The sequence below is a fragment of the Lissotriton vulgaris genome, chromosome 11 (genome assembly GCF_964263255.1).
Source record: "Lissotriton vulgaris chromosome 11, aLisVul1.2, whole genome shotgun sequence".
In the NCBI taxonomy this organism is placed as follows: Eukaryota; Metazoa; Chordata; class Amphibia; order Caudata; family Salamandridae; genus Lissotriton; species Lissotriton vulgaris.
This window is the reverse complement of record NC_141699.1, coordinates 125460190-125482219: the sequence shown is the minus strand read 5'-3', so window position 1 is coordinate 125482219 and position 22030 is coordinate 125460190.

Here is a 22030-nt window from a genome sequence, read left to right as displayed (position 1 = left end):
ATTACTTCTGTTGGACGGCTTGATTCCATTTACATTAAGGACCTCCGCTGCTCCAGCCCCCTTAAATACTAGTTAAGAAGACGATTGGTGGGAGGAGCTTCGCAGCGCCCAAGATGGCCGCGTGAGCTCAGGGCTCCCATGCACCCCGCCACCCGATATCTATCCTGTCCGAGATCCTGAGAATAATTGACGGGGAAATGTTGCTAAACGCGTGAGGACACGACTGCCGTTTTCAGTTTTCCTGGAGACCCCTGGGAGCCCGAGAAACATCGTCTGAAAACTTTGCGTCCTTCAGAACTGGGGCCCGGGACCTGGAGTTGGGGGCGGTCCGGGCTCTAGTGCAACAACAGAGGGGTCTGCCACCGGAAGTCGCCGGTCCGTAACTCCATCTACGGGAATTGTTGGCGCTTCCCTCGCCAGTGGAGAGGGTACATGCCCGTACGTGGGCACCTTCAGTCGCACCTCTTGGTTTGATCGTGCTCCTCGTGCCTGGACTTGAGGCGCTTCGCTCGGATCACGATCGTTAGAAGTGGAGTGAAGTGACTGCGATCGGGTCGTGGCCGCTGGAGTTCGGGCCATTATACCTGGCACTGGCGTACTGGGACGTATCTGAGTATCGTGTACCCCTGTGGTCTGGGGTCCCTCCTGTGTCCGTCCTGAGATGGCGAACAAGCTGGACCTCGATAAATAGCAGTCGAAGAACACCAGAGGTTCCCGAACTGTCCAGGTCAATAAGATGGACCGTTATGCGCAGCCGAGGAACTCCTCTGTCACCCTCAGGAAGTAGCAGGACGGTGGAGGGGAGTCATCGAGTCAGACTACGGAACCGACAATGTCTGACCTAATGGCGGTTATACCAGGGGTCGAAACCTATGGAGTCACTGGATCACAACCTAGATACCGTGACCATCGAGGTTAACCTCATTAGAAATTATCTCACTAGGGTCAGAGAGCAGGTTAAATCGCTCGATATTAAGACGGCGAGCTTGACTGATGATGTGGCTGAGCTTCAGAGGGAAGTGAGGGGCCTCAAGGCCTTTGGCGAGATGGCGACCCGCAAGCTGGACGATTACAAAGGACGGGCCCGATGGAACAACGTGCGAGTAATCGGGATACCGGAGAAAGCCGAAGTGCCTGCCCCGGATTTGTTTATGGAGGATTTAATCATGAACCATTTAAAGCCGAAGGGACTCAGTAATTTCATCACGGTGGAGCGGGCTCATAGGATCCCCGGAGGTAGACCACGACCGGGGGCTCCGCCTCGGCCTATGATCGTCAGGGTCCTGAACTTCAGGGACAGGGACGCTATCCTGCAGACGTCGAGGACCGATGGGCCCCTGAAGTTTGAGAACTCAACCGTGAATTTCTTTCCCGATTTCACGCAAATGGTACAGAGACAGAGCTTCGGTGCGGTCAAGCGGAAACTTCGAGACTTGGACATCAAGTATGCCATGCTGTATCCGGCCAAGCTACGAGTTGAGGCAGACGAGAAGGTCTGATTCTTTGACAATCCTGAGATAGCATCTGACTGGGTTGAGAGCTCGGCCCGCAAGACCCCCCGGGATCAGGACGGTGGAGAAGAAAAAGCTCTGTGATGGCGGAGACTCCGGGTGACGCAGAACTTTATTTGGACATGGCGTTAACAGCGGGGTGGGAAAGGCTTTCAGATAGATCCCACTGTTATAGTTGCATATCTAAGAGCTAGCTTCAGATTCATGGGGTAGGGGGGGAAGCGGGGCACCGATATCCTCCTCCGATCTATTTTTAGACAGTCTTTAGTTTTATTATGGGCGACAGGCACACTGCGAGTTGGGGGGCGGTAGCCAAATGCAGGGGTGCAGGGTGGGGGGAGGGGAGGTGGGTGTAAGTGTATTTTTGTTGGTTCTGGGTCTTCTCTTTGCTCAGGTGGAAACATAGTTTTGCTATTTGAAGTACATGGGTTCGGGGAGACAGGAGTTCAGTGGATCGGGGATCAAGGTGCTAAGCTGGAACGTCAACGGGTTGGGTGATAAGATCAAGAGGGGGATGGTCAGTCAGCTAGTCCAAAGGGAAAACATTGTTAACAACGCGGTCACTACACCGCAATGCTGTTACAACACAGTCGTTACAACGACCGCGATGTAACCGCTTTATGCCATTACAACGCAAGTCTTTACATCGACTTGCGCTAGATGGCATGCTAACATTACAAATAGTGTAGTTTACTATCCCAACACCTTCCCTACTGTTAAGTGGACTGGAGTTGGAATAGTACATTACATTTTTTTAATGTTAGCACGCCATCTAGCGCAAGTCGATGTAAAGACTTGCGTTGTAATGGCATAGCGTGGTAACATCGCAGTCATTGTAACGACTGTGATGTAATGGCACGCGTTGTAATAGTTAGCGTTGTTCCGTCATACATCCAGTCCAAAGGAACTCCCCAGACGTAGTTCTGCTCCAAGAGACTCATTTAGTGGGGAACAAGTGTAAGGCCATGCACAGAGGAGGTTACAAACTAGTGGTACACGCTGGCTACACGACTGGTTCTAGGGGTGTGGGGATACTGTTCAAAAACACCCTTCCCCATTTCTGTGCAGGCAACCTGGGTGGATCAGAGAGGTCGTTATGCTGGAGTGTCGGGACTTGTTGGGGGCCATACAGTCACATTTTTATCGATTTATGTTCCCCTGCTCTCCAGGCCAAGACGTTCCAAAATTTGGGGGCCATCTTTCTTACCCTTCCCCTTGGTCATCTGGTGTTGGGAGGCGATTTTAATTCGGGGGTGGATGGTGTGATTGATAGGGCCCCCAGCGGGTGCTGCCACAGGCGCAGAGATGGTTGTCTGACTTTATGAGTACGTTGGGACTGATTGATTGCTGGTGCGTCCGTAATCCTAGCATGACACACTACACTCATGTTTCAGCTGCACACAGCACTCTCTCACGCTTGGACTACGTCCTCCTCCCAGCGGCGATGGCATTGTATGTGTCGGAGGTCAGGCATTTGGGGAGGGGTGTCTCTGATCACTCTCCGCTCCGGTTGTGCCTTGCACTGGAGCTTCCGGCTGTGGCAGGATAGCTCCCATAGGAGCTTGGCGGCTGAAAAGCCCGGTCATTGCAAAGGAGGTGCGCCACATGTCTGATCGGTACTTCTCTGAGAATGTCGGATCGGTCGATTCCTCCAGTTCGCTGTGGGAAGCATTTAAGGCGGTGGCCAGAGGGGAGATTTTATCCATGGTCTCTAAGAAGAAGAAAGAAGGGTTGGCTGTGCTGCTCGGGAAGGAGGAGCAAGTTCTCTCCCAGGAGAGGCGGGTGGCTGAGTCTCCCACGGAGGCCGGCCTCCAACTCTTGAGGCTCTGTGAGAAGGAATATAGGAATCTTGCTAAGGAAGTAGCCTTAGCGCATCACAATGCAACACAGTGCCGTGTGTATGAGCACGGAGACAATGCGGGCAAGCTTATTGCCTAGCTCGAGCGGGGAGAACGTCCGTCCCGACAAGTGCCTGAATTGGAGAGTCGGTCCTCGGGTAGGCTTACGAACTTGCGAAATTCTTTCAAGAGATTTATGCCGCGGGAGACAGGTTTACAGAAGTCGATAATGGGGAAATGATTAGAGATATAATTATGCCGAGTTTATCTGAAGAAGACCGTGATTTCCTCGATTCGGCGTTCAAGGATGACAACGTTGCACAGGCTATCCGACAGGTCAAGTCCAGCAAAGCCACTGGCCCGAACGGCATTCCGGTCGAACTATACAAACTCAGTGCAGACAGGGGTGTACTCCCATACGACCAAAGGGTGGCCAATATCGTGCTCATTCACAAGCCTGGCAAACCTGCGGAAGTATGTTCTCCCTACAGGCCCATTTCCCTCCTGAATGCCGTACCCAAGATCCTGGCCAAATTGTTGGCCACCAGACTGGTGAAAGTGATCTCCTCACTGGTACACCCGAATCAGTCAGGGTTAATGCCGCGGCGCAGCACCGCGCTGAATTTGCGCACACTCCATACTATATTGGGGTTGGCCGGTCAGCTGCAGGAACAGGCGATCATGATTTCCCTGGCCGCCTCCATGGCTTTCGACAGAGTGGAGTGGCCTTACCTATTCGCGGTGTTGGCAAAGATGGGATTTGGCGTGAACTTCATAGCTTGGGTGCGGTGCTTTACGCATCCCCGCTGGCTAGAGTGGTGGTCAACAACTGTAAGTCGGAGGACTTCGCCCTGGGTACGGGCACCAGACAGGGGTGTCCATTGTCTCCGTTGCTTTTCGCGCTAGCTATGGAGCCACTGGCGACTTGGGTGAGATGGGACCCCTCGATACGGGGCATAAGGTGGACGCCTGAGTGGGAGGACAAGATCTCCCTTTACGCGGATGATGTCCTGCTCTACCTCACGAGACCTAAGACCCCTCTTCTTGAGGTCTTTCGGAGGTACTCGGGACTGGTGATTAACTGGGACAAGTCGGTGATATTTACCCTAGCCGGTGGCCCCCCTGAACTTCCGCGGTCTTGTCCCATTAGAGTAGAGACAGAGGGCTTTAAATATCTATGGATTTTTGTCACACTTGATCCGAAGCAACGCTTTGATCGTAATCTGGCCATCCCGCTGGTGCGGTATAAGACAGACGTGGAACGCTGGTGCGCCCTCCCGCTATCCTTGATTGGTAGAGCCACTCTCTTCAAAATGATGGCCTTGCCGAGATTTCTCTACGCCCTACAAAACTCGATGGACCCGGTGCCCGCTTCCTATTTCAAGGGGAGTCTTTGCAGAGACACCTCCTATGGGATGGTGGAGCTTGCATAGCCTTTAACAAATTGACCTTGGCATGGTACGACGGGGGCATCGGTCTCCCGGATCTGTGCAAATATTATTGGGCCTCACATCTAGCTGCCATCAACCATATTGTGTATGGCATGCCGAGCGACCCCGGTTACGCCATGGATCGGAGTCTTTCCCCTGGTAGGGAGATCGACAGGGCGCTGTATGTGAGGATGAGCAAGTATCCATTGATTGGTCCGACTGCTCATGCGGTGAGGGTTTGGCATGTGGCCACCAGGAGTCTCGTATGAGCTGGGAGGCTCACGCTTTCCACCCCTTTGTTTAACTCGGAGAAGCTGGGGAGCCTGTGGAAGTCGAAGGGGTTTGATAAATGGGACCTTCTCGGAATCTCCCAGATTAAAGTCGTCTGGGGGAAACATTCTATTCTGCCGTTCGAGACCTTGGCGGCCCGGTATAGTCTGCATAAAAACTAGTACTTTCGGTACTTGCAAGTGAAACACGCCTTGGTCACACATGTCCCGAAGGGTGCTGAACTCCCAGAGGCTTCCCCCCTTGAGGACCGGGTTCTGGACGGCCACCTGCCTGAGAAGACTACATCCCTCATTTACCGAAAACTGATTAATAATATCGGGGACCCACTTGTGAAGCTTAGGGTGAAGTGGACAGCAGACGGGTTGGAACTTGATGATGAGGACTGGACTGAGGCTGTGTCCTCTCCCAAGGTCGTGGCGATACAAATGAGATTGCGCCTGGTTCCGCTGAAAATCCTGCATAGGACTTATGGTGCGAATGGGACGGGCTGAGAGTGGAGAGTGCAGGAGAGAATGCGTCGAGGAGGGTACCCTGATGCACATCATTTGGAATTGCTCCTATGTACAGACATACTGGAGGGCAGTACACGAGGAATTGAGGGCGGTCCTGGGACAGGAAGTGGGCCTTGAGGCACGGAGATGTTTGTTGAATGTGTGGGAGCCGACGGACCTCAATGAATATCAGAAGCAGTGGGTTACGCTGGCGTGTATAGTGGCTAAACGCAATATTGCAGTTATGGGGGGTGCGTCAGCCGCTCTGGATCGGGAAGTGGGCGGATGATCTTGACTGGTGCATGTTTAGAGAGCGTGCGGTGTACCTGGCCAGGGGCTGCCCGTGTAAATGGGGGAAGATATGGGGTGCGTGGAATGCTCATCGCAGGGATATCTGCGGGGCACCTACACCGAGTCTGGATTTGGACGCACCAGGATCCCCTTGATTTCTAACAGTTATTGTAATGTGACAACTCCTGTACCAAATGGACCTAACGTATGTAACTATTGCTGGCTTCCACCTGAGTGTTATTTCTGTTTGTTACTTGGTTAATTAATAAAAAGAGTTTAAAAAAAAAAGAAGACGATTACTACCCCATTGATTGATATTGAATCTGAGCCCCGCTTGGTGGTATCGCATATTATTATTCCAAACTCCACTGAGGAATACTGTACTTGGAAAGTATTGCATCCCCTGCGCCCTGACTAAGGAAATTTGTACCCTTGTCCTACTCCGAAACGTGCATCGGCGCTTTATCTTTTGTTATTGTCTTCTGGTGTTTGTAATAACTGTATTTCTTGAGAACATTGTGAGGTTCTATTTACTTTAGTCTTACATATTTTTGTTGTGTTTAATGTGATTGATGTGTCTGGGTATGTGTGGAACTAGAAGGGCATGAATGACCGTTTTGTATGTACGCTTGTGTGGGGTTTTGTGTAAATATTTAGGTTGTTTAGAGAGTAAATTTGTAAATGTTATAAATAGAGTGATGAAACCTATGATATAATAAAAGGAACCTATGTTTATGTAATTCTGGTTTGGGACAATATTGATGTTCATTTAATGAATGAGGTAATACCTACGTATTAAATTACTGCCTGGGAGAGGTATTGTGTTCATGTCCTTGTTGCTCCCCTGCCTCCTCTCCCGGTATTTAAGCTTTCAGGGACCCTCCATTGTTTATTTAAGCAGACTCAGACGGGGACACTGTAGGACATGGGTACTCACAAACTTTCTCTCGGGGGCCAAATTTAAAGTGTGGTTTGTGTCCGAGGGCCGCACCGGTGGGGGCGGGGTCAGTGGGGAAGGGGCGGGGCTAGAGCAACAAAAAAAACTGTGACCATGAGGTTGATCATAGGTCCCTGCAGCGGACGCCTTCGTCCACTGAGCCACCAGACTCGGCATAGACACACATCTCTCTCCCTCTCCCTCTCTCCCCTCTCTCCCCCTCTCTCTCCCTCTCTCTCTCTCCCTCTCTCCCCCTCTCCCTCTCTCCCTCCCTCTCTCCCTCCCTCTCCCTTTCCCTCGCCCTCTCCCTCTCCCTCCCTCTGACTCTCTGTCTACCTCTGACTCTCTGTCTCCCTCTGACTCTCTCTCTCTCTCTCCATCTCTCGACATCTCTCCATCTCTCCCTCTGTCTCACTCACTCTGACTCTGAAAATAGCCTCATTAACATGCTAATGTTCAGACCATTAGCATGTTAATGAGGCTATTTTCACCTCTCAGCGCCCCTGCAGCCCCACTCTGACTACGGCGGAAATCGCCCGGCCCCCACAGGCAGCAGAGTCTCCGAGTCGAGCTCTGGTTGCAGATAGCCTTTTAAAATAAAATAAAAAACTCGGGTAGATGTCTGAAAGGTCCGCGGGCCGCAAGAGAAGGCTTGCCGGGCCGCCAGAGGCCCGCGGGCCGTACTATGAGTACCCCTGCTGTAGGACATCGTCCGCGAACAGGGAAATTTTGTGGGACTCCTCAGTGAAAGGCAACCCCATAATTCCGGGATTGGTTCTAATCGCTAATGCTAAGGGTTCTATGACACCCCTGCCGGGTACCTCTGGAGTGGTGAAATGAGGACGATTGCACCCCGCTGACCACTACTTTGGAGCGGGGTGGAGATAATTGGCTCTAATCATTGTGAGAAATTTAGGCGGAAATCCGAATGCAGTAAGTGTTTGGAAAAGGTATGGCCAGTCAACCCTGTCAAAGGTTTTTTCAGCATCTAACCCTACGAGAACCGCAGGGATTTGGCGTCTATTGGCCTTTTCTATCAGGTGTTTAATTCGACTGGTATTATCGTGTGTTTGACGTCCTTTGATAAAACCTTTGATAAAACAAGACTGGTCTGGGTGTATGAGGTCGGGCGTGAGGTCATTCAGGCGTTTGGCTATAATCGAGGAATAATGTTCTGCATCTAGATTTAATAGGGCAATCGGCCTATAAGATGCGCAGCGCTAGGGGTCCTTCCCCAGTTTGGGTATCACCGAGATTACAGCCTCGGACATGGTGCCGGAGGTTGTACCTTCCCCCGCCATAGTGTTAAAAAGACGTGCAAGGTGGGAGCTAATGTCCGGGGCAAACATCTTATAAAAAAAGTACAGTGTAGCCATCCGGTCCAGGGGGCCTTGTGGGGCTTCAAGGCTTTAATGGCCGCGATGAAATCCTCTTCTATTATAGGAGCTGTGAGTAAGTCATTCCATTCGTCAGACACCTGGGATAGGGGCAGTGACTGGAGGTAATCCCGTTGGGCATCTGGGTCTAAGGTTTCCCCAGTGTAAAGATTTTTATAGAAAGAGCCAAAGAGCTCAGCTTTGTCTTTGTCTTTATATGTGATTTCCCCCTTCGGTCCCCTAATACCACCTATATATTCTCTTTCTTGTTTATCTTTCAATTGACTGGCAAGATGTTTACCAATTTTATTGCCCTGGGTGTAATAAAGGTGTCATAACTTGAGGATTGCAAATTCTGCCCTATTATTATATATAGCCCTAAGTTTGCCTCGTAGTGCCGTGAAGGTGCGTAGTGTTTGCCTTGTGGGATTGAGTTTATGGGAGCGTTCAATAGTAGTCAACTCATTTTCCAGCAATTCTCTCTCGCTAGCCCGTTGTCTGTTCAATGCCCCATTAAGGGCAATACATTCCCCCCTAGTAACAGCTTTAAAGGTATCCCAGGTAGTAAACTCCGAAGTGTCCTCTGGCCTGTTAGTCGCAAAGAAATCAGTGATGGTTTCGCTCAGTTTGGTACAGGAATCCCTATCTTGGAGAAGCAACGGGGGAAAGTACCACTTGGAAGTAGTCGGGGCTTTCCCATACCAAGTGAGACTTATAGACAGGAGGCTATGTTCAGACACTGCGAGGGAGAAGATCTTGGCATCTTGTAAGGCACCCTGTAGGGACTGACTAATAAGGATATAATCGAGCCGTGAGTATGTACAGTGGACATGTGATTAGAAGGTGGAGTCTCGTGTCTGTGGGTAAAGAGTGCGCCAGGCGTCTAGGAGGCCTAAGTCATGTAAGCGTTGTTGTGTTGTCCCCGAAAAAGAGCCCATGTCCGAGCTCTGTGTGTGTGTACTGTCCAAATCTTTCTGCCATATCAAGTTGAAATCACCAATACGGATTAGTGGATCCTCTATGAAGTCTGTTAATTTCCCCAGAAATGTGTGCAAAAGGCCGTCTGCCCAGTATTGGGGGCGTATACTACTGCGAAGGTGCAGATTTTTCCCCTTAAGCGCCCTTTAATCATAACGCAGCGACCCTCCTTATCACTCTGAACTCCCAGTGGCTGAAATTGTATGGAAGGGCGAAACATGATGGCCACCCCCCTGTGTTTCATGTGGGCTGAGGACCTGTAAATTAATGGAAAATGTGGGGCTGGAAAGATCACTCCTAGACCGGGGGGAATAGCAGCTCCGAGGACCCCGTCCACGCCCGCCTCAGTGAAAAGCTGAATCGAGAGCATATTTGTGCGGCTAAGTGGAAAACTACGAAAGGCAATCCTAGATACAAGTCCATGCCTAGACCAACGCATCAGTAAGTTCCCTGCATTGACGAATGATACATGAAACAATATTTTACATTTCTGCCCGTACCTACAGTCAGTACGAATCTCACCTGACAGCCACAATTTACTGTAGAAAAAAGGAAGCAACATTGGTCTTACATATAAAGTCCTCAATGTCCATGATCTCCCCTCGTCTTGAGTATGTGTCCGAAGCTTGAGTTGCGGGAACAGCAGTTGGGCTTGAATGCAAAACAAATGTGGCACTCCAAGTAGGAGTCGGCCCCTGGTGCGTGTCTCCAGATGCTGCTAGACACGTCGAGCGTCTTGGTCACTACGCAGGGGTTTGTAAAGAGCAGCCCATAGTGCAGATTGGGAGCGATTATCGACACCCCCTGCGTGATCCAACAGTCCATACTGAAGCTGACGTAGAACCTCGGGAAGATTCTCCATTTTTACCTTCTGAAGGAATATCCTCTTCAGAAGGGAGGCCCAGCAGATCTATTCTTTCCTGCAGCCCAAATGGATAGGTCCATCTATACCTGCTCTTGTCGTATCGCAGTTTAGTGGTAACAGGCCTAAATAGTTATCTTTGTGCAAGAGTGGATGGTGATATGATACATCCTGGTAAACGGTGCAGGAATGGCTCTGAAAGGAGATGGCGTCCTTTGCCCTAGCAGCCTGGAGAACTGCATCCTTGAATTTATAGGAGTGGAATTTTGCTAGGATGTCGCGGGCCGGTTCTTCTCGCCGTCTTGTAGAGTCCCTACTCGATGAACTCTATCCAATTTTATTTTAAGGGTCTGTGGGGACAGGCTCTCCGAGAAGAGACCTACCATGAAGGCCTCCAGGTCAGGCCCTTCTGCGCCCTCCTCCAGGACCCTTATGCGCATGTTCTCCCTCTGTGTTCTGTTCTCGAGGTCCTCTGCCTTAAGTTGTGCTTGGTGAAGCTGGTCCTTGAGGGAAGGGACATCTTCCCGGAGCTCAGTAGAAAGTTGTTCTTGTTCCTGGTGTTGTGTTTCGAGATCAAGGACTCTCATGCCCACGGAGTCAACATCTTGCTGCAAGCAGGACAAGCGATCCATCAGATCTGATCGCAGCTGATCTATAGAAGATTTGATATCCTGACTAATGTCACTGCGTAGTTCAGATTTGAAGTCTTTAAACATGGTCAAGAGATCAGCCTTCGTGAGAGACATTGTTGTCGTGCCTGCGTCCCCTCATAGTGTTGAACGTTTTTCTGCGGTGGAAAAGAAATCAGAGAGCTTATTTGGTGGCTTGCTCTTTGTTTTCTTAGGCGGCATAAGGCTGAGACCTTCAACGTTGCGCAGGCAAATCAGGAATAGAGTGAGCAGTGTTCCGGCTGGGGAGCGTCATGAGATGGTGTCTGAAGCGCTGATCTATGTGCTGTGAAGAGTTTGCACTTCAAAACTAGCGCAGCAGTTTTGAAGTGCCCCTAATCATCCAGTGCTTAGAAAAGGCCACTGTTGCCACATGTGGGCTTGATACCAGGTGTGTTCCAGTGCTCTTGGAAGTAAAGAGAGCCCTTAGGATCTGTTCCTCCGTCTGAAAGAGCCCTATTAAAAAGAGACTTCAGTGGGGGCAGGGTCGCCTACATGAGGTTCTGTAGCCTTGGTGAGTTTGCACTGAGAGGGCTCATACTTGGGGGAAGGAGTATGAGCAGGGTAACATCAATGCAGTAATGGGTGACAGTTTCCAAGCAGTCAGGCTATTTGCAATCATTTGCCAGCAGGGTTTGCAGGTGTGGGAACGCTAAGCACTGCATTAGATGAGCCCTCCGACGTGGGAACAGCAGGCGCCCTCGGGACACAAGTTGTGAGGATTGAAGATCGCCGCCATTTGGAGAAGCGCGGCCACCATGTTGAGGTCAGGCAGAAGCAGATTGTGCAGCGTTCGGACAAATGATAGAGTTGCACTTGTTGCTGCTATCGCCCCAGATACAGGCTCTACCTTCGGGGTTGAGGAGCTACTCAGATGGGCTTCTGTTTCCGCGCTGCCACTGAGAAGTCTGTAAAGGTTCCCTTTACCACAGAAGCCTCGTTTGTAGTTCTTCCCTCCTCCGCAATGGCAATGCCAACCGAGATACTTCCAACGGCGGTCAAAGTGTAAAAGTAACCTCTGCGAGTGCCTCACATTTTCACATGGCGGTGGCTCCGTTTGTGGAGCTTCTAGGTGCCCGCAGCCACACTTTCCAGCACCAAGAGCACGCGTGGACTGGGAGCCGAGATGAACTATGTCCGCTCGGCCATCTTGCCCGGCCACGCCCCCCCCCCCCATGTGCTGCCTTTTAAATACATTTCACTCCACCCTCAGGGTTTTTCAGGGCCTAACTTAGGGGTGACTTATATGTCTAAAACGGGAAGGCTTGTGCCTGGCAATAGGTTTATTTTGCCAGGCCGAAACTGTCAAGGTTGCTCCGAAGGATCCGGATGCTGCAAATAAGGGTCCACCTCCTGATGTTACCAACACCCTGAATGTGTAACACAGGGTGTTCGGACTATCAGGCGAGGGATAGGAAAGGGGAAGTGTCAGCAGGGACAAGTACCTGAAATGACAGAAGAACAGACATATATAAACAAAGCCAACAGACACTACGACTCTCATGAATTCTCACTAAACCCTGAATACCTTATAGGAGCTGTAATAATTCATTCTGCTTTCCATATGCTTAAGATCGGTCATTTCTCTCCTGTAAACAAACATACCATATTAGTAACCATGATTCATGAGTGTCATGTATAAACAGAAATACTGAGTAAACCACACACCATTCAATTCAGAGTAGATAGCTTCTTGTCCCTACTGAATGGTAACCACTGATTACCCCAAAAACCTCAAATGAAAGTCTTGGCAAGTTATGGGACTAATGAGTCCTGAGCACTCCACCGAGAAATTAAATTCAAAAAGGCATAAATTAGTCAGAGTGTCTTAAGTACAAATAAAGACAAGAAAGGAAACCAAACGGTGGTGTGTAGTTGCGACCACTACTACACTCCATTGTTAAAGTATAAACATATTCCGATTATATGAAATAGCAACATGTGGTTGTGATACCACCATGCTCTGCTCACCATAGATCCAAGAAAGCAAAGAAATACCGGCAACGGGTGGTTGCGACCATCACTATCGTTCCGGAAGTATCATAATCACTTTTAGCTTCACATAAGCACACGGATCAACCATGACGCTCCGCTGCTTCTAAATACAACAACAACCCCCAAGATTGATAAAAGGTAGCACGAGGCAGACCACCTCCGCGTTCCGCTAAAGAGTTTCAGACTCGGCAAAAAAGGTTAACGGCAGCGCGAGTCAAGACAACACTCGGCGCCCCGTAATAACAGGCGAGAATCGGCACTTAACTCATATCCTCCGTGCTTCCACTGTCCCTTCTCTCCGGTGAAACACAAGAGGGGCAACTCCAACGGGGTACAACGAACAAGGATCCAAGGCTGGAACTCCGGAACACGAACCTCAGCAATCCACCACCAAACAGGAAATAGAATTACACGCACCGGCCAATCACGCAGGCCGTTGATATACTTCCTTAAGAAAAGGATCATGGGAATCGTAGTTCATTAGACGTTAGGCAGGCACAACCACGAAATATCCTAACAGAAACGGCAGTGAAAATGCATAGAAAGGCTCTGCAATGGCAGGCCTGAGACATTATTACAGAGGCTACTTAAGTGGGTGGCACAATCAGTGCTGCAGGGCTACTAGTAGCATTTAATTTACAGGCCTTGGGCACATGTAGTGCACTTTACTAGGAAGTTAATTAAGTATGCCAATTGGGGATAAGCCAATGTTACTATGTTTTAAGGGTGAGAGGCAATTACTTTAGCGTGGTGTGCAGACAGAATATCGAGTTGGAAATGTCAAACTACAGAAATATTGAGTCCTAAATATTGTGAGTTAGAAATATTGACAGCAAGAATATCGTGGTCAAGAATATCTATTTTAAGGTAAGAAATATTGTTTTTTAAAATACAGAAGTCATTAATATCGTTTGCAAAAATATAGTTGTTTAAATTAGTGTTATGTATTTTAGTATAAATTGTAAATGTATGTGATGTATTTTTTTGGTTTATGAATTTTTTATGTTTTTAATATATGTCTTACTTTTTTTGCAGTTATCAATTTTTTTAATTAAATTGTGCGTTTTTTAGTTCCATTGCGGGTTGTGGGTTTATAGGGGAATAGGGTGGGAAATAATTTAATTATAATAAATAATGATTATTTTTTATTAATTAATATTTATTTAATTGAGATTTTATAGTGGTAATTGTGGGAAGTAATTTAATAATTAATTAATAATTGGTTGTTGATCAATATTAATTAATTGATATCTAATTCATTATGGTAATTGTGTAATTTTTCTAGGTGGGGATGTGGGGTTTATAGGGGTAAAGGGTTGGAAGTAATTTATTAATTAATTAATAAGTTAATTAGTATTAATTAATTATGTTTTTTAATTTATATTAAATATATTTGTATTTTAAATTTTAACATATTTATATTTTTTTATGTATTTTGCTTTTTACATATTTTTGTTGTTGTTAATATTTTGTTTGTTTTTAATTTTCAACTGACTGAAGTGAGAATATTAATTGTTACCCCTCCGCAATTCAACACTTTCCCTACTACTGTTTCACTGATTGGAGTGGGAATGGTAAATTTTACCCCGCCACTATCCAACACTTTCCGTGCTGTTGCACTCACTGGAGTTGGAATAATAATTTTTACCCCTCGCTATCCAACACATTCCCAACTGTTGTACTCATTGGAGTTGTTATAGTAATTTTTACTCCTCCCCTATCCAATACTTTCCATACTGTTACAATTATTGGATTGGGAATGGTACATTTTATTTCTCCGCAATCCAACAATTTCTCTACTGTTGCACTCACCGGAGTGTGAATAGTAATTTTTTCCCCTCCGCTATCCAACACTTTTCCTGCTGTTACACTTATTGGAATGGAAATAGTCATTTTTATCCATCAGCTATCCAACACTTTCCTTATTGTTGCACTCACTGTAGTGGGAATAGTAATTTTTACCCCTCCACTATTTAACACATTCCCTACTGTTGCACTAACTGGAGTGGGAATAGTAAATGTTATCCCTTCGCTATCCAACACTTTCCCTGTTGTAGCACTCACTGGAGTGGGAATAGTAATTTTTACCCCACAGCTATCTGACACTTTCCCTACTGTTGCACTGACTGGAGCGGGAATAGAACATTTTATCCCTCCGCTATCCAACACTTTCCCTACTGTTGCACTCACTGGTGTGGGAATAGTAATTCTTACCTTTCTGCTACTCAACACTTTCCCTACTGTTGCATTCACTGGGATGGGTATAGGATTTTTACCCCTATGCTATATAACACTTTGCCTACTGATGCACTGACTGGAAAGGGAATAGTAAGTTGGATTCCTCTGCTATCCAAAACTTTCCCTACTGTTGCACTGATTGGAGTGGGAATAGTAAGTTTTACTCCTCTGCTATCCAACACTTTCCCTATTGTTGCACTCACTGGAGTGGGAATAGTACGTTTTACCCCTGCGCTATCCAACACTTTCCCTACTGTTGCACTCATTGGAGTGGAAATAGTCATTTTTACCCATCCGCTATCCAACACTTTCTCTACTGTTACACTGACTGGAATGGGAATAGTAATTTCTACCCCTCCGCTATCCAACACTTTCCCTATTGTTGCACTCACTGGAGAGGAAATAGTAATTTTTACCCCTCCGCTATTCTACACTTTCCCTACTGTTACACTGACTGTAGCGGTAAATTTAAATTTAAAGATTTTTAAATCGTTTAATGTTTTAATTTATAATAGAATGTTTTAATAGATTTTATGATATTGGTATATTATATATATATATATATATATATATATATATATACATACACATATATACATTTTTTGTATATGATTTTAAAATTATAAAATAAGTCACAATTAATAGTTTAATAATTATTTTGAAATAAATATATATATATTTAGTATTATGTATGTCAGTTTAACTTTTTTAATTACGTTTGTTATATTTGTTAAAATGTATATTAAATCTACTTTATCTTTATAAAATTAATTTGATTATTTAATACATTTAAAATGTATAATTGTATTTTACATATATATAGAAAATATATATTTTGTACACGTATATTTTTAACAGCGATATTTTTCCAGATATTCTTGTACTTACCTCTTTAATTATTGGGAGTCGATATTTTTGCATTCTATATTTGTTTATCTATAGATTTCACATCTATATATTTTTACATCAATATTTTTTCAGTGAACCCTTTACCACTGGTTAGCAGTGGTAAAGTGTGTTGAGTCCTAATACCAACTAGGTCAGAAAAAGTTGTGGAGGAAGGCAACAAATTGGAGGGAAGACCACCATAAGGCTGTCAGGTCTAACAGAACCGTATAAATCTTCAGTGCATATAGAAATTGTCTATAGCACTGCATGACAAATCTTTAATCTCAGCATGTATAAAGCAATCCATAGGTGAATAATATATTGTAAGGAGAAGCTTTAGTTTTTCATACATATTTATGGTAACAGGCCTTTGATGTATGCAGTTGAAATGTACCTCTGCAACTTGCACTAGTACATAGGGGGCCATATGTAGGTAGGTCTTTGCGTTCGCAAACCCCGAAATTCACAGAATTCTGGGTGTTTGCATTCGCAAAAGTGTGTGATGAGATGTAGGTAAGTAATGTCCCATGCAAAATTGCTAATCGCAAAATTTGCAATTACCAATTTTCCGTGTAATGGATTCTGCGAATAAATTTGCGAATTCGCAAACTGCATCTCAGTATTTGCGAAAATCGCTAATACCGTCACGCAATATGCAAATTCGCAATTTCCTATGTAGGTAAAAGTCGCAAATAGTGAATACTCGAAAATCGCAAATTTGCACTTCTCAATTACCACCAACTCTGGCCAGGTGGTAATCAGGGGCAACCTATTTAAAGTGGCCCATAATGCAACAGTGGCTTCTCACAATGGCTGAGCTTTATGTTATAGCCAGGAGGCTGCATATCCGAGAGGCTGAAGAAAGAAGGAGACGCCAGGAGAGGATCTACAGGACACGCATCACCCTCTTCCAACGCACTGAGGAGGACATCCATGTGCACTACAGGCTGCATCCAGAAAGTATCCTGGAGCAGCACCCCACATACAGGGCCCACACCATTCCCACATACATACAGGTGTTGTGCTCACTGCACCTCCTAACGTCAGGGAGTTTTCAGGGGGTAATAGCCACAGTAGGAGGGGTGTCCCAGAGCGCACTTTCGCGCTTTTTCCATGCTTTCCTCAATGCTATAATGCAGAGGATGCATCACCACATCAAATTCCCAGACACACAGAAGGAATAGGACCAAACCAAACTGGATTTATACCAAATTGCGCAATTCCCTCACGTGATTAGCTGCGTAGACGGTACACATGTCGCACTGTCCCCCATCACACAATGAATATGTTTTTAGAAACAGAAAATCATACCATTCGTTAAACATCCAGGTAGACTGCAATGCCAAACATCAAATCACAGACATAGTAGCAAAATGTCCTGGAAGCACTCATGATTCCTTCATTTTTAGACACTGTGGTTTACATCGCAGACTTACAAATGGCGATTTTGGAGAGGGATACCTGCTAGGTAATTCTATGGCACACACAAACAGTAGTATGAAATGTTTCAACTTGCAGTATCTCACTAAACATCTACATACTTTATCCCTGCAGGAGACAGTGCATATGCTGTGCGGGACTACATCCTCACACCAGACCTCAATCCAACAACAGCTGCTGAGCGGAGATACATTACTGCCCACAGAGCCACAAGAGCCACCATTGAGAGGACCTTTGGAATCCTTAAAAGCCGTTTCCGGTGCCTCCATAAGAGTTGAGGTACTTACAGTACAGCCCGGTGACGTGTTGCAAGATTGTGGTGGCCTGCGCAATGCTACACAACATTGCTACCAAGAAGTGCACCCCAGTGGATCTGACAGAGTCCAACACATCCGATGAGGAGGATCCAGTCCCCCAACGCAGATATGCAGGTCGAGCCGGGGCAGCTGCCAGGCGCCTGAGACGTGATGGCATCACACAAAACTACTTCTAGGTGAGATAATAGACCACAATGACCAATGTTGATGTAAAAAAAATATGTTTATTCCCTTAAATGCCGGATGTGAAAAGTCACACAGTGTTGACTGTAACTTTGTAGTTAGCACATGTTAATGTCCTCACTGTGCCATAATATCAGTGAGTTAGGTAGTCCTCATGGCATGTGTAACCTCACAACATGCCATTGTGCATGCCGCCCCTTCACCTCTGGTGTGCACGCCCTGATGCACCTACTTTAGCCTGTGCAGTTGCCTCGCTGTTGTCATCCACAGCTCTGCCCTGACGGCCACTCCTATACCTTTCTGCAGGAATAGGTGGATTAGGTGTGCTCCTGCTGGATTGCCCATCTGTGTCTAAGCTCCCTGGCGTTACAATTCCCCCAGTGACAATAGCCGACGGTTGGTCTAGTGCATGGGTCACCTGCACCAGGCTCTTGCCAACGTCCTGGCAGCAGTGTGCCATCTCATGTTGCATGCTCAATGTTCTTCATGCTAGCATGGATATAGCTGTGGATTGCCGGCTGACAGCCCTTGCAAACTGGTCCAGGCGGGTGTGTAGCCGACGTTGTTCCCTGCGCCGGGCCTGCCTATCACTTCTAGCTTCACTCAGATTTGCCTCTGAGGCTTGTGCAATTGCTGTCACCCCAAGTCTCAGCTCCGACATTGCTGGTGTTGGCCCGTGCCCTCTGTCTTGCACCACTGCCAGTTGTGTTTGATGCGCAGGTTTGTGATCGGCCCTGAATTGTGTTCAGAGTAGCTGCAGCCTGTGTGTCCTCTTCGGCATCCATAGACCCGAATGGCATTGGTATCAGTGCAGGTACAATTCTGCTCTGTTTGCTTTGCGCTGATGGTGTGTCCCGTGTGGCTCTCCTGCGCTACCTGGTCCTGTGCTGTACCTGTCTCCCCCACTGCAGCCACAGTGTCCTATGTTGGTCCATCTGCCAAATAATAGCACACGAGTTGAGTGTAAGTTTTTTTTCATTACAATAAAGTTCTCGATACTACAAATGACATGCCAACTTGTCTATTTTGGCTATTTTGCACATTGCTAGTGTGACTGTTCCCTATGTACCCTTTGTATGTGTCTCTGGATCAACTTTCGAAGCATGGGACTACATTTCCCGTAATGCCTCACTGGGTGACCCTCAAAACATGGATGTGATTCCTATTCATGCATGGGGATGTTGGGGTATGAGTGGGATGGGTATGTTTTGGAGATATTGGCATGCATATTACCTTCTGTGGTGTCTCTGGTGTCGGAGCTGTCGAGGTCAGCCACGCCCGTCGCTGCCTCAGGAATGAAGGTGCCCTCCACCAACTCCTCCAGGGGCGTCGGATCTGGTGTAGTGGAGGTCCCACCTCCAGTTGCAGTTGCCTCTGCCAATCTGGTGGCCACCCTCTCCTTCGATCTCTGCCTCATGTCGTACCACCTCTTCCTTAAGTCCTCGGTGGTACGTGGGTGATGCCTGTGGAGTTTACCTTTTCTGGAATGTCAGACCATATTTTTCTTTTCCTTGCCTCAGGAACACGAAGTGAGGCTTTCCCAAACAGGAGGTCATGTTGCCTCACTACCTCCCCAGTCAATACCTCCAGCTCCCTCTCTGAGAATTTTTGTTTTCTTTTCCTGCTGTGTTTATCAGCCTGCTTGTCCCCACCCTGCTTTACAGAACCCTGGGATTCCATTTCAGCAACTTTGTTTTCAGAGACAATTCCACACTCCCTCCTCACTGTCTCTCAGCCAGCAACTGACTCTGGAACAAGTGCAGGCAATCAGGTGCAACATGGGAAGTCACACCTGGTTGTGATGTCATCATTCTGTACCTGAATTGCTCTTTCCCGGTTTTGCAATTCTTTATTAGCGAATTCACTAATAAGGAATCAATATTTGAGTAATCCCACAATAATTCTGCGAATTTTTGGTAATCGCTAATTAATTGCAATTTTTTACCGACATCCCGTTTTGCGATTCCCTGCTAAGCATGCTGGTAGACGTAGTTCCCTCGGTGCCGCTCAGTTCGGGTCAGGGCGAGAGGGATCATGACAGTACATCCTCCCTCCATCAGCCCCTCCCAGCCGGTCTCGCACTTGTTGGGTGTTTCTTGTGGAACATGGAGACCAAGCGGGGTGCGTGGATCCCAGCAGCCGGCTCCCAGGATTGTTCTTCCGGGCCATAGCCTTTCCAGGCTACCAGGTACCATAGCTTGCCCCGTCCCCATTTGGATCCCTTGGTGCCAGCAACCTCGTATTCCTCCTCGGAATCAACTGCTACCGGGGCCGGGAAAGGTCTTGCCTTTTCAGTTGCCGGTTTGAGCAAAGAAACATGAAAAACAGGATGTATACGCAGATTCGGAGGTAAACGCACCTTCACTGGGCTGATGCACTTGGTGATACGGTAAGGGCCAACATACTTGGGATGAAACAAGCTGCGTTTGCGAAACCGCATGTTCCGAGTAGAAACCCAAACGTAGTCTCCCATTCTGTACAGCAGCCCAGGCCTCCTCCTCTTATCTGCCACGGACTTATACTCCGCCTTGGCCTTGTCCAAGAACTGCCTGGATCGAATCAGGGTTTCCTTGATGTTAGCTACTCTCTTGGATGTTTCAGGCATCTTGTCTTCCTTGAGAGGGTGAACAAAAGGGAGGAACCTGGGGTGATGTCCGTAGTTGCAATAGAAAGGGGAAGCCTTGGTAGAGCTATGCGTGGCATTGTTATATGCTATTTCAGACGCCAACAACAATCCGAATATCCGACGCCGCGTCCTAGTCCTATTAGCATATGATAAGTTGCACAAATACAGTTATGGCCTCACAAACCAAATACTAAGTAAGTGGTATAAGAACCACTTCAGAAATAGTGAATAGGCCTAGGGAATCGCTGGGCCTACACTAAACAACCAAAGGTTAGGAAGTAGGAGACCCACGGGAGATGCGTGCAGTGACTAAACACAGTCGCGAGTTACCATTGAGTTATAATGGAGAACGAAGAAGTTACAAAGTTACTGTTTAATGACACTTCCGGATGGACTACAGTAAAACCCCTTTAGACTAGGACACTTCGAGAGTCAAGACCCACGGGAGCACCAGAGTACTCGTGTTACCCCACCCAGGGAAGCCGGGTGCATAGGTGTCTTTTCGTGTCGGGTTTCGTCATCGTTTTCTATGGAGATCTGCAAAGAAGTGATGCAGGCGACAAAAGGAAAAGCGTCCGGATGGATCGAAGAAGTGAAGAACCTGAAAGCAGAGGAGACAGAGTCTGGGTCACTAGCCAGTGACCAGGAAGGAACCAGTCGATGTTGCGATGATCTCAGGTGAAGACGTGAGGCTTGTCTCTGCAGCCACGAGGACCAGGAGGTGTCGACAATTGCCAGGAGCTGGATTCAAGCTGTCCCACAAAGGATCTAGTTGACTGCGGTGTCGGTATCCGGACAGGATCCAACAAGCCTTGGCAAATGCAATCCATGTGAAGATTGGCATCGGGTCCGACCAGCAAGGTCTGAGGAGCATCTCCTTTGCAGGGAAGCTGTAGCAAGCCTGGAGCAACCAGGAAAGCAGTTTAGTGTCAAAGGTTTGTCTTCAGGGGCTCACTAGCTAGCGGGCTAGCAACCAGGAAGACGCGTTGAGCTGAAATGCAAGAGCGGGCCCCACACGGCACTCGTGGAGTGTGGAGGGCTGAGCTTTGGTGCAAATGGCGCTCCGGTCTGGGTCTTCTCGTACCCCAATGCACAACTGCGAGGGTACCTCGGTAGTAGAACTGTTAGCAAAATGCAGGATGTCCAGGGTGTCGGGTCCCACGTCTCTCGTGTCTGCCAGGGGTCTCCGCTTTGCTGTTGATGTGGGTCGGAGTCAGAGAAATCTGAGTCCAGTTCCTGTGTCGCTGAGTCTTCAGGTTCCGGCTGGAGCATCGACAATGCAGACTGGCAAATTACTGGTGGTGCCTGTTTGCACAGGGTGGTCACTCCTTGACCACAAGGGAGATGTCTTCAGTCTTCTAGTCAGAATAGAATGTCGAAGGTCCAAGAGTTTCGTATCAGAGTTTCATTCCAGGATCATCTAAAGTCCGTGGACACAGCTCCTATCTTTATACAGATTTTAGGGGCTGGATTACCTGCTAGGTCCCTCCTATGGGTGGACCTGGGAAGGGGGTAGTTACACCCCTTTCCCTTTGTCCAGTTTCATGACAGAGCGGGGTTGGAGTGCCCCAGTAACTGGTTTGAACCTGGCTATGCATGGAGCACCTTGTGTGCCCCAGGCAGTGTCTGGAAAAGCATCTTTCCATTTAACCCACCCTGCCCCAATACAC